This window comes from Rattus norvegicus, chromosome 1 (assembly GCF_036323735.1).
Source record: "Rattus norvegicus strain BN/NHsdMcwi chromosome 1, GRCr8, whole genome shotgun sequence".
Taxonomy (NCBI): Eukaryota; Metazoa; Chordata; class Mammalia; order Rodentia; family Muridae; genus Rattus; species Rattus norvegicus.
In genome coordinates, this window is record NC_086019.1 from 163,082,137 (window position 1) to 163,099,066 (window position 16,930).

The window sequence follows — 16,930 nt, forward strand, 5'->3', positions numbered from 1 at the left end:
CTGCCCCACCTCGCCTGATGTACCTCACCGCCTTGCTCTCCCCCCTCAGTTAATTATCCTCACTACCTTCTTATAGGACCCTGAGAAGAAGCCAGGCTCCCAGCACAGCCTCCATGACCTGGTCTCTTTTGTCTCTTCCATTCCCACAAGTCGCTCCGTCCCTTCCAGTAGCGTGGACACCAGGCACCTTCGCCTCAGACCTCTGCTCCTGTCATTTGCTTCAGTGTTTACTTGAATGTCAGCCCCCCTTCCTCCCGAGTGGCAGGTGCTCATCCTCTCCCTTCCTCTCCTGCAAAGTCCCTTTAATGAAAGCAGAGATGTATCCCCTGTGCCAGCATTACGGTGACACCAGGCACCAAGGAGTCACTCAGAGTAAACTGCCAAGAATGCGAAAAGGAAGGGTGATGTGAGCTGGTGAACCAACAACTCTTACCACTTTGGGTGGGCTGCCAAGAAAGGACGGCAGGGAAAGAGACCCTGGTCATCTGCTTGAACGGCAAGCACTCTGAAGCAATGAGCCATCTATCTCTCCAGGCCCCACGTATGTCTGTTATCCAAGTGTGATGTTACCATATCAACTATGATGTTGAAGAATACACTGTCTTAAAACAAAAATCACCTTCCCTACATCTCACTGCTGACCCTGAGGGAGGTTACAGTAACACAGGGTTCCCCAAGTTCTGATTTCTTTCACTCGAAAGCTTGACTTTTATCACTGCTATCGATTTACCTGGAAATGTGGCCACTTGCACTTCTTTCATTTTTGAGTAAATGTCTGACAGACACCCAAGTCTTCATAGCTGTCACTCAAATGTCAGTACTTCTTTTAAGTGGTAACGATGTCCTGTGAAAAGGGTGGCCAGTTCAGCTCACACTTTAAGCAATTGTGTGGATGCCTTTCCTGAACACAGTTGTCACAGCATATCCTCTGTGGCAAAAGTGCTGTGTGACACTTCCCAAGCTGTCACTCAGAATACACAAAATATCCCTGCAGCTGCAGGTAACTCTGTGGTAGAGCAAGTGTGTGTGTGTGTGTGTGTGTGTGTGTGTGTGTGTGTGTGTGTATGAGTGTATGCGTTTTCGCACATGTTTACATGTGAGTGCTATGTGTGCATGCGTGTGTAAAGGTAGATAGACAGACAGATAAATATAATATGTATTAAAGATAGGTAATGAAATAGTAACAAAATAAAAAGAAAATGGAAGGAGGGGCTATGAATCACATGGTGACTTCTTGCATAGTTAGAAACAGTGACAGAGTGGCATTGGCAAGTGATATTTTCTTTTTCTTTCTTTTTTTTTTTTTTTTTTGGTTCTATTTTTCGGAGCTGGGGACCGAACCCAGGGCCTTGCGCTTCCTAGGCAAGCGCTCTACCACTGAGCTAAATCCCCAACCCCCGATATTTTCTTTTTGTATTTTTTGTTTGCTTTTTGTTTTGTTTTGATTTTTGTTTGCTTGTTTATTTTTGCCATAGGTGCTCTCTGTGTAGCCCAAGCTAGCCTCAAACTTACAATTCCGCTATTTCAGCCATCTTCCTGAATGTGGAGAATACAGGCTTGCACCACCATCTCTTCCTTTGAATGGTACTTTCATATTATTAAGAAAATTTGAGTGCTGGTTATATGGCTCATCAGGTAAAGGTGCCTGCCACCAAGACAGTCTACTTAAGTTTGATCCTTGGAATTTACATGATGGAGGGAGATAACTGATTCCTCCAACTTCTATGTGCCATGGCATGAACAGATACACACATGCATAAAAATAAGAGAAAAACATTCTTAAAGAGCTGTAACCAGGCTGGAGAGATGGCTCGGTGGTTAAGAGCACTGACTGCTCATCTAGAGGTCCTGAGTTCACACACGCACACACTCACACATACACATGAATTCATACACACGTGCATTTGCACATTCACACATACTCTCACACACATGCATGTGTGCACACACACACCCATGCACACAAACACACACACACACACACATATCTCCCCACTCCTGTGTACTGCCACAGAGGAACCTGGAGCCTTGCACACACTGCCCTCTTGCTCTACCACTGAGTTATCCAGCAATCACATGGTGGCTCACAACCAACTATTATGAGATCTGATGCCCTCTTCTGGTGTGTCTGAAGACAGCTACAGTGCACTCACATACATAAGATAAATGAATTTCTTATGTATGTTTATAAGCTCATTTCTTAAAGAGCTAGATCCTTCTTGCAGATGCCTTTGCAGTGTCTGGAGGCATGGTTTACATACCTGGCAAGGCCACCACACCCAGGTAAAGCACACACACACTGTGCTATATTGTCACCGCTCATTTCTGCAGTGTCTCCATCTTGCCAAGTTGAAGCTCTGGGCCAACCAGACACCAACCGCCCACCCTGCTCCCTGAGCTCTATGGTGCCTAATGCATAGAATCGTCTGCTGTCTGTCCCGTGTCTGGCTTTCACTCAGTCTGATGTCTGCAAGGCTCATCCATGTCATATCACTGTGTTAAAACCCCCTTCTCTTTTGGTGATGAACACTGCTCCCCCGTTCCTTACCTGTTCATCTGGCTCGCTCCCACACTCAGCCTAAGGTGAGCAAGGCTATGAACGCCTGTGTGCAAACAGTTGTGAACGGCTCTGCTTCTGGTTTGTGATTGTTATTGCACTCGAAGTGGGCTGCTGGGTTTCCTTGCTTATGGTTTCGCGCGTGTCTGTGGGTGCATCGTGTGCATTATGTACACTGTGTCAGAGGACGACTAGTGGGAGGCAATTCTTTCCTTCCATCATATGGGTCCTGGGAATTGAACTCTGGCTGTCAAACTTGGTAGCAAGCATCTTTGTCCGCTAATCCATCTCATTAGCTCTCACAATCCTTTTTTTTTTTTTCTTTTTTTTGTTTTTTTTTTTCGGAGCTGGGGACCGAACCCAGGGCCTTGCGTTTCCTAGGCAAGCGCTCTACCACTGAGCTAAATCCCCAACCCCACAATCCTTTTTTATTTGGGAGAAAAAAGTTATCTTTCCTAAAGCATGTTCTTTTAATGACAACTATGCTTGATCTGAAATTACAGAAAATTAAAATTTGCCCATTTTAATTTATTGTAATGTAAATGTCAATACGTGTGTGTGTGTGTGTGTGTGTGTGTGTGTGTGTGTGTAAATCCAAAAAATGATGGTTCACTGGGGTTCCCAAAAGTTTTAGTTGTGAAAGTGGTCCTGAAACCAAAGTTTTGAGAACCCGCGCCAATTAGCTTATATTACAGTAACCAGCATCAGGCAGCAGGGGGCAGCAGAGGTAGCCCAATGCAGGTTCCTGCTTTCCACAGAAAATGTGCACACACCTGCAGATTGTGGCCTATGCCCTACACTAAGGGCACTGAAGTAGATCTGACAAGGAGTTCATGGTCCAAGGGCTAACAACCATGCAATTGAGAGTGACGGGGACAAAGTAACACAAGTTCTGATGAGCAGGCAAGGGCGCTGGTTGAAGGACCACTCAGTATGGAGTCAGGATACCCAGTCTCGAGTCAGGCAAGACTGTAGTCTTCGGAAAGGAGCTGACAGTCCTTACTTCTGGTCAGGAATCCAGAAGAAGAGGAGGCCAGGTATCACCTTTCTTTCTTTCTTTCTTTCTTTCTTTCTTTCTTTTTTTTTTTCTGGAGCTGGGGACTGAACCCAGGGCCTCGCGCTTGCTAGGCAAGTGCTCTACCACTGAGCTAAATCCCCAACCCCCAAGTATCACCTTTCATTAACTTGACACAGACTTACCCTACCATGTCCCAAGTCCCAAGGGGTCACGTAGAGCTTCACCTGTCCTTGTGCCATCTGCGGCTCTCCATTCTTTTTTTTTTTTAAAGATTTATTCATTTATTATATATAAGTACACTGCAGCTGTCTTCAGATACACCAGAAAAGGGCATCAGATCTCTTTACAGATGGTTGTGAGCCACCATGTGGTGGCTGGGAATTGAACTCAGGACCTCTGGAAGAGCAGTCGGTGCTCTTAACCGCTGAGCCATCTCTCCAGCCCACGGTTCTCCATTCTTAAACCATCATCTCCAGCCCCAAGGCACATCATCTTCCCAGAGCCAGATTAGCTTCCTGTTCCTGTCCGCTGCTGCACCCTCCTTCCTGTCCTCCTGCTCTGGTTCCACCCTAACTTGTGGTCCTTCGTCAGCTGACCTCTCAGGAAGGATGCTCCTGCTTGTGCCTCCCTCTTTACTCACATCCATTCTCTCCCATCATCCACTGCCTCGGATATCCACAGAATGTCTCAGCCCTGGACCTTCCTGTCTTAGTTACGTTTCTTTTGCTGTGAAGAGGCACCATGACCAGGGGATCTTATAAAAGAAAGAATTTAACTGAGAGTTTGCTTAGTTTCTGAGGGTGAGTCCATGACATCGTGGTAAGAAGCATGAGAACAGGCAGGGAGGGCACTGGAACAGTAACTCAGTGCTTACATCTCATCTACAAGTTGCAAGCAGAGAATGTGTTAAACTGGGCCTGGTGTGAGCTTTTGAAACCTCAAAGCCCATCCCCAGGGACACGCCTCCTCCACCAAGGCCACACCTCCTAATCCTTCTCCCAGGTCCACCAACTACAGCCCAAGCATTCAAATACATGAGCCTCTGGGACCCATTCTCATTCAAACCCCGACACTAACCTTTCATCGGTCATCCTTGTTCACCTCTACTTCGGTCTCAAGAAGTTGAGGCTGACAACAGGGCTCAGAGGCTTAGAATGATCTGTTGTCCCAGACTATCCACAGCTCCCCTCCCCACGCTGGAGCCACAAAGTCTTCTTGGTGTATGGCACCAGCTTATATAGTCCTGCTTTATACAGATTGTAGCTGCAGGGTCACAAGGGACATATACGGTTAGGTAGGTGACAAGTCAGCAGACCGGAGCCCTCAGAGGCCCCGTGATGTGTATCGGTGAAGAAACAGGGGCTGTCTATCCTGTGAAGCTTCCTCAGGATGATGCACACATTCAACCCTGCCCCTCCAAAGCCCACAGGTCCTCCATCTTTATTCTATCCATCAGGAACCTAAGTGGGGTTCGCCAACTATTGACATAAGAAAAACTAACTCACTTGATCCCTTGAGATATCCTGTGAGGTAAGTTCTCACCTTCCAGACGGGGAAACAGAAGTATAGAGACATCACAGAGCTAACACTGGCAGAGTCGGGGTTCCCAATTGGGCCACGTGGCTCCAGAGTCTGTGCTCTAACCGCTCCCTGAGGCAGCCTTAGTTTCTCCATTTTGTTCTACAAGTGGATCGATTTTCTTACCTATCACTCAACAGTTCCCTGTTCATGTCTTTGACCTGGGTCCCCTGATTATCTTAACTCTGTGTATCGCTAGATGTTGTATGTTGCTTTTTTAATTGCTGTGACAAAAAGCAACTTAAGGAAGGAAGGGTTCATCTTGGTTCACAGCGCAAGGCTCAGTTCCTCATGACAGGGAAGCCAAGGAGGCGGGATCATGGGGCAGCGGGTCCCATAGCAGTGATGGTCAGGACCGAAAGTGACAAATGATGGCACTCAGCTTGCTTCCTCCACTTTAGTCAAACTGGCACCCCAGCCTATAGGATGGCACTGCTTACACTTAGGGTGGGACTTCTCACTTTAGTAAGTCCAATGTAGGGCTGGAGAGATGGCTCAGAGGTTAAGAGCACTGACTATTCTTCCAGAGGTCCTGAGTTCAAATCCCAGCAACCACATGGTGGATCACAACCATCCGTAATGGGATCTGATGCCCTCTTCTGGTGTGTCTGAAGACAACTACAGTGTATTCATAAACATACCATAATTACTTCTTTAAAAAAAAATAGATCCAATGAAGAAGCTCCCTCCCAGACAAGTTCCCTGGGTGATTCTAAATCTGGTCAGACTGACGATATTAACCATTGCAGGTATTCAGTGCTCGTATGCTCTCCCTGTGGCAAAGCTTTTGCCCCAGCCAGCTAAATGAGGAGGCCCTGTGCCCAGAGAACTTGGCATACAGGTTCAGAGAGTCCTGGACCAAGGGCTCTGCCTAGAGGGTGTCACTGTCCCAGCCTGGGTGTCCAATATGTGGCATATGACTTGGTTTAGTGCAGGGCACATGGGAAAGCAGAGGGTGAGAGAATGAAACACTACCTCAGTGTGGCGTCAGGGGGTCATGTCCCATCCCTTGTCCTTAGAAGCTCATAACTGGGTGTAGAAACACTCACGCCAGCCCTAATCCATGGGCATAAGTAACAAGAGAGGGCAAGAGCTTCCATTGTAATAGAGTCCAGAGTAAAAATATGGTGCTGCCCAGAGAGACCTGGAGAGGCTTCTTGGAGAAACCAGCCAGTCACTCCCAACAAGCCAGTATACTAAGTCTTGAGGGATGGGACATTCCTCTGGTAGAAAGGGACACATACACGGGCTGGTGAAGACAGAGACCGGAATGGGAAAGCATCAAGAATCTGCAGGCGCAGTGAGCTCAGCTGAGCCAGACCCCCCACTAGACAGTGACCTGCATGAAGATAGGGTCACCACTGCCTGTTGACTCTCACTGTGCCCCGCAACCCACCCCCCGCCGCCACCAAGCACGGTATCTCCCCATCACTCACAGAGCATGAAGTTATCCAGCAAAGAAGCTTTATACACCGAGGTGGCCTATTTAGAGAAGGAATTCGAAGTGACTGATAACTGTCAGCCTGCAAGCAAGTGTCCATCTGGGATGAGAACACCAAGTGCCCGCTGCATGGACATTGCAGAGCTTCTGCAGCTCGCTCTGGCAAGATGCACAAGGCGCTCAGGAGCAGTGGGGTGCACAGAAGGCTACTATTTCCTGTCAGCCTCCAGGCATGGCTTCCTAGCCAGTCCATGCACTGACATCCTCCGGGGCAAAGCCACTACCAATCATCCACTGTCACTCTGTGGCCTCCCTAGCCACAAAAGGCCAGATTGCCCCAGATCAGAAGATTCCTTCTCCTCCATAGGGGCAGCCAGAGGGCAAATGTGGGTGTTTCAAGACCTGAGCGCTGTTCACCACTTGCTGACCTTCTTCGGGCCCCAGGAGTCACCGAGGAAGCCGTGTTCTGAAAAGCTTTTTTCTTTTTGACATTCTGTTCATCTGACCTCCTGAGGAGGCTGTCCCAACAACCAGACAGCTCTACTCTGAGAACCTCATTCATTCATCTCCTAATGCTGAGGTCTCCCAAGGGCCATGGTGGGTGGAGACATTCATCCACAGAGTAGCTCCCAGCCACTAGGGGTGGGGGAAGTGAGGCATTCCTAAAGAATCTCCCATGCAAGTAAACCAGACCAAAGGCTGCCTGGGAGTTCAGGGTGGCAACTCAGAGAAGATGGCATCTGTGACTCAATTACTGTGTGTCCGGCAAGGTTCTAGACACAGCAGTAAAGAAAGCTAGTGAGCACTGGGTCTCAAACTGTCACCTCAGTCCTGCAGGGAAGCAGGAATAAACTCATGGAGAAATACATGTCAGCCCTAGAGGACCACTGGGACAGTCACTCGGAGGACCTCTGCGGAGATGACACACTGTTAGTGAATCTGAAAAAGGTGTGACAGAGAGGCAGAGAGAAGAGGTGGAAAGAGGAGGGGCTACAATAGCAGGCTAAGAGGTCAGGGCTCCATGGTGCTGACAACTCAAAGCTGAAGAAGGTTCTTCGCAAAGTGGAAGGTTTAAGGGATCTTAGCACCACTACCAAGTCGACGCAGGTATCTGCAGTCCTCAGGCAGGCCCTTGTCACGCATCTCCTAGGCTCTGTGGTTTTTTTTTTTTTGTTTTTGTTTTTGTTTTTTTTAATTAACTTGAGTATTTCTTATTTACATTTCGAATGTTATTCCCTTTCCTGGTTTCCGGGCCAACATCCCCCTAACCCCTCCCCCTCCCCTTCTACATGATTGTTCCCCTCCCATCCTCCCCCCATTACTGCCTTCCCCCCAACAATCACGTTCACTAGGGGTTCAGTCTTGGCAGGACCAAGGGCTTCCCCTTCCACTGGTGATCTTACTAGGCTATTCATTGCTACCTATGCGGTTGGAGCCCAGGGTCAGTCCATGTATAGTCTTTGGGTAGTGGCTTAGTCCTGGAAGCTCTGGTTGGTTGGCATTGTTATTCATAGGCTCTGTGTTTTAAGGACACTTGTTTTCCTACAGAACTCCATCATGTTGACAGTGCACTGAAAACTTCTCGAAGCCCTCTGCCAACAGAATCCAAACTCCAAGCTCCTCCTGGCTTGACTTCACCGACATCTGGCTGGGCTGTGGGCTCAAGAGGATCTTAAGAGATCTTTGGTCCTTTGGATAAGTCTGAACTCCCTACTACCTGCCTCCCACTTTGGCTATTGCTCTACTGCTGCGGGGATTTCTCAGGACCACTGTCCTTTCCTGTTATCCTTGCTAACTCTTTTTGACCTCAGTTTGCCTGTCACCTGCTAACCAACCAATACAAGGCAGAGATCTCTGGAGGTGTCCTTTGCATATGCTGTCCTTTCTGTCCGGAACGGATCGCCATTCCTTCAGTCTTCTAAGACCACTGCCCACGTGGTTCCTCACTCGCTTACCTGTCAAGTTGCAGCGTCTTGAGTTTCTTTAAGGTGGTATTATTATGTCCTGTAAGACAGGCTCATACTGGTTTCGATTCACTGTGTAGTCAAGGATGACCTTGGACTGACTGAGCATCACCGTAGGAGGCTAAAGTCATCTTCCAAGGCCAGTCTGGCCCAAGAATGTCACAGAGTTGGTGGGTAGAATCCTGTACCAGCAACATCAATTTGGAAAACACCAGGTGGCCCCAACAGTCCTGGTCCACAACAGTGTCAAGGGGTTCCCACGCATAAGATTGATCTGAAGCTTACAGAAGAGTCTGCACTGGGCTGCCTCATCCTAGGACTCCCCAAGCTAATTAATGATATAAGCTCCGCCCACGCGCGCTCACAACATTCATTCATACATTAAAACCCTTCACTCCGGTTCAGTGTCCGGCACAGGACGCTGGGACCTCAAAAGTAGGGAGGGGTGGGGAAGGAGGTGCACAGCCCACAAAAGTCACGATTCGAAGTGCGTTGTCCTTACACACCTCCGCTCTTATTTTTGAAACTGATATGAACCTTCCTCTCTGAGCCGCTGAACGCTGGGAAAGGGGAAGTGCGGGAAACAGATCTGCTTTTTATTTGTACAAACTTCTTATGCGCCGCTTCCTAAAATCTGAACCTTTCACAGCTCTCAAATGCTGTTCAGTGCAAGGAGCCCTAGCAGCAGGGAGGACCTATGACCCAGGTTACCCCATCCAGGGACATCCCAGCCCCACCCTCGCCTCCTTCACGCTTCACCCTCGCCCACTGTTGGCCTCGTGCTCAGTCACAGTCAACCTAAGCCCCCGCGCCTCTCCCACCATCCTGGTCCCCAAGCAGCAGGCTCCCCAGCTACGCTCAGCTTTCATTGTCCTTCTCTAGCCGCACCAGACCACGCTCAGCAAAATTCCTCCCCCTTTCTACTCTCCTATTGGCTCTTCCTGCCCAACCGCGCAGGGACCGGCCTAACAGTGTCCCGCTGGCCCCGCCTTTGCTCGCGGCCCGGCCAGGGGCGGGGGTTCTGTTGGCCCCACCCTTGGAGGCGGGGCCAGGCTCGCAGGCGTTCGGGAACTGCCTCGGTAGGGTTCGGCTCGGCTCGGCTTGGCTTGGTTTGTAGCTCGGGTGGGGGTGGGCGGCTAGGGTGACAGCGGCGGTAGTAGAGGCTGCGGCGCGGGGCTGAGCAAGCGGCGAGCGCGGTGCCGGTAATAGGAGGAAGTGGAGCGGCCCCCCGGAGCTCCGGAGTCCGCTGCCGGGCAGGTCCGCCCAGATTTGCAGAGTAAGCCGCGTCGGGACCTGGGCAGACTTCTTCGTCTTGCTCCGGCCGCTGGCGCCCCGCCTGCCCTGCCCTGCCCTGCCCTGCTTGTCCGAGCCCCGCATTCCGCGCCTGTACTTTCTCAGCCCCGTGGTCCGAACCTGCTGGGACGTTCGAGCCCCGGCCTTGATCCGGAGCTCCGAGACGGGACATTCTCGGCCCCATCATACTGACCCATCTCTGCCGGAGTGTCCTCCGCCCCCGGGTCGGCGCAAGGTGGCCCGGGCTCTCGGACTTGAGTGTAAAGGAGCCGGGACACCCACCGGCCTCCAGCTCCCGGAAAACCAAATCTTGAGCTGCCTTGGACCGAACTGCTTGAAACTGTACTGGCGCCGCCCGGGTCCAGCGCACAGTGAGGGGTCCCAAGCTGGCAGGACAGTCGAACTGAACCCCTGGACTGGTGCTGCGAACCGAAGCTGCCACCTTTCTTCGTCCTAGGCAAAGGATTTGGAGGTGCTTGCCCCAAGGCGAACACAGGGGTTTCTCCTGCCACAGTCTCCAGAGAGCCGAGGTTGCAGGTGAGAGCCCCGGATGCGCGCTGGGAGCAGTCCCCGGAGCCTAGAGGCAGGGCTCGGGTCAGCAGAGGGCGTGGAGGGGACGCCGGCGGAGAGTCAACTGTTAAGGAGAGGGCGCGCGAAAGATAGTAGAGAGAAGCCCGCACTTATTGAGTGCCCATTGTGTGCAGGTCCGAGCCCCGCCCTTGCACAAATCGTTCCTTATCCAAAGCGCAGAGCTACCCCTGAGATAAAAGCTATTGTGTATTGTTGATGGGCGCCGTCAGTTGGGGAAACTGAGGTGTGGCAGGGTTGAGGTCCTCTGCCTTATTGAGGATTAGACTGGGGAGAAAGGAGAAGATAAAGACAGAAAGAGCCAGGGAGGGGTGGGGGAGAAGAAAAGAAGTGGATAACCTGCAAGCGAGAGATTGTCAGGGTGGGGCCTCTGGGGCATCGAAATCCAAGCACTGGTCCCGAAGCGGAAGAGATCCTTCATATCTGCCAGTCTTGGTTCATTGACATGCCACATCCCTGAAAAGGTGAACCTACGTTGAGGGCAGAGCTTCTCAGTTCCAAAAGATCTCTTCCCGGGGTCCAGGCTGGAGGAACAACCTGCTTCCCATAGTTCGTGTCCCCAAGTTTACTGAAGTACTCTTTATCTGTTAAGGGACTCACCATATTGGTCCCCCAGCCACAGCCACGTGGAAGCTGGAGCTATGGTCCCTCAGAACTCAACCGCCTTCCCTCAACATTATTAATGGGGACACACTGAAGACTTGTGGGGAGCACAGTGACCCCAGGTCCTAAAGTCAGTGAGTGGTTGAGAGAGAAGCAGACCTGAAAGAGATCTCCAAACATCCATCAAGGGGTCCTTTTCCCTTCCCAGCTCACACCTTTCCGGAGAGCTGTGGCTAAGGTGTTTCCCCACCCCAGTATGAGGTTGAGGTGAACATGTATGAGGTAGCAGCAAGCATGTGTGGTTGGAGTTGGAGCTCGGATAAGCCTGACTTCAGTTTCTCTGTGCAGAATGGCCCAGGGGAGAACCTCTCCCTTTAAGGTTAGGGCTGCCAGGTCTGGGGACACAGTCCAGGTGTCTTGATTCCCAGGCAGAAGTTCCTCCCGCTGCCTTTGGATCTTTGTAGGAGAGGAGTATTGTGAAAGAGCATTTGGCATGGACTCTGTGGGCTCTTGTTCTGGGTGGGAATGGGGAGGCATATGGCCTTGGTCTAGGTACTATGGCCTTGGCTGGGACTAGTTAACCTTTGTTGGGCTGGGCTCCCTGGAGTCTGGGGAAATTACCTTGGAAAACCCCTGGGAGATGAAGCAGGGTCTTAAGACTAGAAGCCTGTTCCTGGGGTTGGAGGGGTTGGGGCAGCCTAGAAGGTGTCTAAGGGGCTTGGGATTCCCCCTCCCCCACCTCTGCCTGAGGATTCAAATCCTTAAAATAATCCTTGCATCTACGCAGAGCTCCCTTTTGATGAACTAATTTCACACCTGTGATCTCATTTCACCGTGTGCTGGAAAGAGCCGGGAAGCTTCGGTGAGGCAGAGTCGGAGACGGGGGAAGCCTCCTTCTGAGGAGATGGGGTCAGAGCACTCAGAAAGGGAGGGTCCCATAGGCAAACTGTTAAGTGCTACAGCGTGGAGCTTGCCCAATATGAGCTTGCTATTTGAGGCTAACTTGTGTGGGAAGCTGAGGCTCTTCGAGGTGAAATCTTTGACTCAGGCCTGCTGCTGAGTTTGCTTCAGGAGCTATTTGAGTGTCAACTGTAAAGTGTTGGAGAAGTTATACAGTCTGCTAAGGGGCAGACTGGAGCCTAAGCAGCCAGTGGTCGGTGCGGTGATGAAGAAGCTACTCTGCCTCCTGATCCACAGGCAGCCATGTTACCCTCTGAGCTTTCTTATGAGAATGTAATGGCTCTCCCACTAAGACTAACTGAGCTACAGATACACAGTGCCTGGCCACCGTCCATTTCCTTCCCTATGAAGAAAGGAAACTGGAGTTTTGACCAGGAAGTCTGGGAAATCCTCAAACTTGTTTGAGGTTAGAACACACAGGTGGCAGTCACAGGCTGAGAAACTTCAACCACATGTCCATCTCGGGTTCCTGGGCAGGTCAGGCTCCCTGTGCTTCCTCCCATAGTTACAAAGCCTTCTGTAATCTACTTGGACACACTGGGAAGGGGCCCTGGATTCTAACAGCCCTCACGCCCACTGTGGCTTCCTGTGGGGCAGGAGCTGGTGTCCATTCCCTTTGGCCCATTGTCTGGCCTCCCTAAGCACAGGGTACAGTGAATAATTTATCATTCCCCCCACTGGGAGGCAGGCTAGGGAAATAGCTGCTCTCTGCTGTGCTTCCGCCCCACCAGAGGCCAGGGGCTCCTGTTTGTGCCTCAGTCTGGGTTGTGCTGTGTGTGTGTGTGTGTGTGTGTGTGTGTGTGTGTGTGTGTAGAACAGGATGAGGAGAGAAGGACCGATTATCCTCCTAGCTCTCTACTGTTGGAGGAGGTGGGTAGGGGTGCCTACGGGCAGCCAAAGTAGCCAAGTAGCTCAGCTAGGATCAAGCTGCAGGTCTCTGATTCCACTCCATTGTTGGAGAAGGGCGCTGGGGGTGGGTGGGGGAGGAGTGGGGGTGGCCAGGGAGATCTTCAGGGAATTCTGCTTGTGCCACCTGCTCACAGTGAGACTGCGGGCCAAGACACCTGACCGTGCATGGCCACCATTATGTTAAATTCTGTTAAATAGCATAGGCTCACTTCTCAAGTTCATTATGGGTGACCCTAATAGGGTCACACGAGCAAAATGTCGGGCAGGCATGGTAGTCAGTAAGGGACTGCTTCAGGTGAATACACAGGGGAATCAGTGTCTGTTGGGGAATGAAATGGTACAGTAGGTGGAGGGGTGAGGAGAATTCTGGGACAGTAGTACTGGGGTAGTGATTCAGATTCAGATTCAGAGAGGGCTGAGCACAGGAGGAAGAGAAACAGAGGTTCTGTTTAGGGCCCCTCTGTGATGGTGAGAGCAGGCCAGGCCTTGGGTGTGGCCTTGGCAGCCATAGTCAGTCACTAATGGGACTTCAGGCTCCTTGTTCATCACTGTCTACCTAACACACCACATGTGGCCACCTATCTACCCTTTCGCTTGTGGGACAGTCTGGGTCACATCCCTGCCCCCTCCCTTCTCACTTTATCTGCTTTGCCTGGGTTGGGTCACCAATCCCACCCTCAAATGTTCCTAGATTGCCCACCCACCTGGAGTGCTGTCTGTGAATGTTTAACACATCACAGTAAGCATCTACTGATAAAAGTCATAATCTTTTACCGTTTAGGAAGTGCCCGTCCGTTTACTTCTATTGCCATGGCGATGTTAGTAAGAGCAGATGCTCTTACTGCTTAGGAAGGGCTGCACCACGTGCAAGCACTTTAGACACCGTCCGGCATGGTAACTACAAAACGGCTGGTTTTGCCGGGAAACTGGAATGCATGGAGGTGCTCTGTCTTGCCCAAATCTTACAGCTAAACATGAGGGAACGGAGAGTCAGGCCTGCATCTATTTGAACTGGAAATCTGTGCTCCTCTGTGCCACTGAATGGACACTTAGCCAGCTTTTAGGAGATGTTTTAATTGTCCTCAACTCCACCCTGTACCTCGAAAGCATTCTTTGCACGTGACAAACCTAGCCTCAAGCCTTCTTCCCTAGGCCGGGGTATGGCTGTGCCGGACTGAATAAAGAGTCCAGGAAGGAACCCTGGCCCTGGGCTCTGTGCTGGCTGGCAGGTCTGTTGCTTGTGGTGAGTCAGCCCCTCTATGTCTTCTTAGTGTCCCAGCATCCCATATCTTAGGTCTTCCGCAGTGTCCTTCATGACCCTGGGATAAAGAAGAGGCCACAGCACAGGGCTGAAGGATGTGGTGGGACAGCAGCTGTGATTCTGGCCTGGCTGATATCTGGGCCAGGAGCACTGTGGTCACTTGAAGGAGGGTGGTGGCCCAGACTGCAGGCAGCATGGTCATTAGCTATGATTGAGAGCTGGTGGGGCTAGGCCAGGTTGGCAGGACTAGAGGCCAGCTGGCCCGGCCACTGTGGGGTCATTGGCAGGGCAGCTGGCTTCTCCTTGCTTTGCTGCCTGTAGGGCGCCAGGGTTTTGTGGGCCATGGCTTGCTTGCTGTGCTGTTGTGGTTAGGGGAGGATTGGTAGAATCCTTCTAAGCCTGGAGATGCTTCTTCCCAGAAGCCCTTAGGACTCCCCTCAAGCAGCTAGAGCCCTGTCCTCCTCTGTTGCTGTCCCATGACCCCCCAGTTCACTGACTAGCCTAGGGAGAGGATAAATCAGTCTGCTTGCTGGCCAACCTGCAGAACCCCTCCCCTGAATAGCTGTCACTGTGTTTGGCACAAAAAAGTTATCCTAGGACAGAGGAGGCAAGTGGCCCCTGGCACAAGTCTTTCAACTCTGGCATCTGTTTTCTTATCTATAAGATGAGCTGATAATAACAATCTATGAGGCTCAGTGAGATACAGAGAGTGGGTACCGGCTGAGGTCTGGCACACAGGCCGGCGCTCTCTCAGTGAACCTTCTTGCCTTTCTCTCTTTGGCCTCATGAATAAATGGCTCTGTAAAAAGCTAACTGAGCCCAGTGACAAGAGCTAGGGCATGGCAGGGAGGACTTCCTGGAGGAGGCTCTTGAGTGAATTTAGCTGGGAGATGCTGCTCCCAGCCCCTCCCAGGGAGCAGCCATATGTAAGCATGAGCAGAGAGTTGGCCTGGGAGGAACCTTGAACTGGGATTGGGGTAGGCAGGAGGACTGAGATGTCTAGGGACCTAGGTGTCTCCTCTCAAACACTGCAGCAACAGTGACCCAGTTGGGACAAGCCGTTGGGGATCCAGCCAAGAGCTGCAGAACAAGCACAGATTTTTTTTTTTTTTAAACAGAGAGGTAGCATTTCCACACTCTTCATCCACCGACAACAGGTGACACCACTGGAGACTGGGCTGTGGAGGAAACATACGGACCACAGGTAAACATGTGGGTGTAAAAGTTCCAAGCTGAAAGTGACTTCCTGAGGCCGGGCTGATCCCACCCATATGGCTGGGGAAAGTCACCTCTTCTGTAAAATGGGACTCATTACAAGTCCGTCACCTCCTTCCCAGGGCTCTTGTGAGAATGACATAGACCCTATATAAGGTGCTCAACAGGCCCGGCACAGCCTGAAGGGATGGCTCAGAGGTGGAGAACATGTGCAAGGCCCTAGGTCCAGTCACTGGCACCATGCATGCACGCACACAGTTCAGGCACACAGGAGCAATCTGAATGGTAAACCGGTGTCGTGTCACCAGCACAAGCAGGTGGCTGAGGGGGACCAGGTGCTCAAGGATTGTGTTGGAATAGGTCCCAGGCAGAGGGCAGTTGCTCTGCAGTATGAATGAACAGCTTGGTAGGGAGAGGACACAGAAGCAATGACAGTGCAGAATGTCACTAGGTAGGCCAGGGCTGGGCTGCCCAGAGATCAGGGAAGGTTTCTTGGAGGCAGCACTCCTGAGCTGGGCTTCTGTCTTTCTTCCTAAGGGTAGCCAGGACCTTTGACCTCTGTAGGCTGTCCTCCCTCCATCCACAACAGGAGTGCTAAAAGGCATGTGAGGAGGAAGTGTAGGCCACTCACCCAAGAGGCCTAGCTTTTCCCAAGCCAGGGGCAGATTTGCTCAGAGCTGTTTTATCTTCTGGCTTACACAGAGGAACCAGTCACAGCGAGGGTCCCTGGCTTTCCCTCTGTTGCTGTCCAGCTTGTGAATGAGTAGACTGAAAAAAATACCCTGCTAGGCCTGGGGCCCGTGACTCTAATCCCAGCACTCAGAGGAGACAGAGTCAAGCAGATCCCTGTGAACTCAAGACCAGCTTACATAGTTGAGTTTCAGGACAACCAGTGAGTGCTCTGTGGAGAAATCTGTCTCAAAAGAATGAAAACACGGGGCTGGGGATTTAGCTCAGTGGTAGAGCGCTTGCCTAGGAAGCGCAAGGCCCTGGGTTCGGTCCCCAGCTCCGAAAAAAAGAACCAAAAAAAAAAAAAAAAAAAAAAGAATGAAAACACAACAAAATACCAAAAACAAAAGAAGAAGAAAAGGTGTCTCTCCCCCAAACATCTCACCTCCCACCAGAGGCTCAAAGAGAAAGCCCTTTCCTACCTAAAGGGAGTCAGGTCCTCCCTGCCCCCAAGCATCCTAAAGAAATTCCCCCAGAGGCACCCTAGGGTTAGGACACCCTGGTGCTTGTCTGCCTTAAGATTGGCTGTGAAGGTTAAGTGTACTCTGCCCCTTAAACATGGGGTTAGAGTATTAAGTCCCTTCGGTCCCTAAAGAGGTTCCAGGGATGGGTTTGGCTGCAGTAGCTCCTGACCTTCTGAGGAAATTCTCTGCAGCTTGGGAAAGCCTGGGCTCATTGTTCTTGAGGCAAAGGCTGGACTCAGTAATCAGAGCTTCAGGACGGTTCAGTATGAGGCATCTGAGACCTGCCTGTGGCCTTCACATGCTGCCTGGAGCATCCCACAGGGCTGCCCATTTGAGGAACAGCTCCTGAT

General features: G+C 51.1%; 1 protein-coding gene across 6 annotated transcripts in view; it reads left to right on the top strand.

The window, feature by feature from the left end:
- The first annotated feature begins 9,707 nt into the window (after positions 1-9,707).
- The window catches only part of Gdpd5 (glycerophosphodiester phosphodiesterase domain containing 5), an 81,716-nt gene continuing 74,493 nt past the window's right edge, over positions 9,708-16,930 (top strand). For 2 of the 6 annotated variants that reach the window (XM_006229814.5, XM_006229817.5), the window contains exon 1: positions 10,247-10,388. The gene's annotated coding sequence lies outside the window, so the exon portion shown is untranslated. Of the gene's footprint in view, positions 10,389-15,290; positions 15,377-16,930 lie in introns of all 6 variants that reach the window. The other 4 variants (XM_017590191.3, XM_063271255.1, NM_001109152.2 and 1 more) reach the window with 3 other exon arrangements.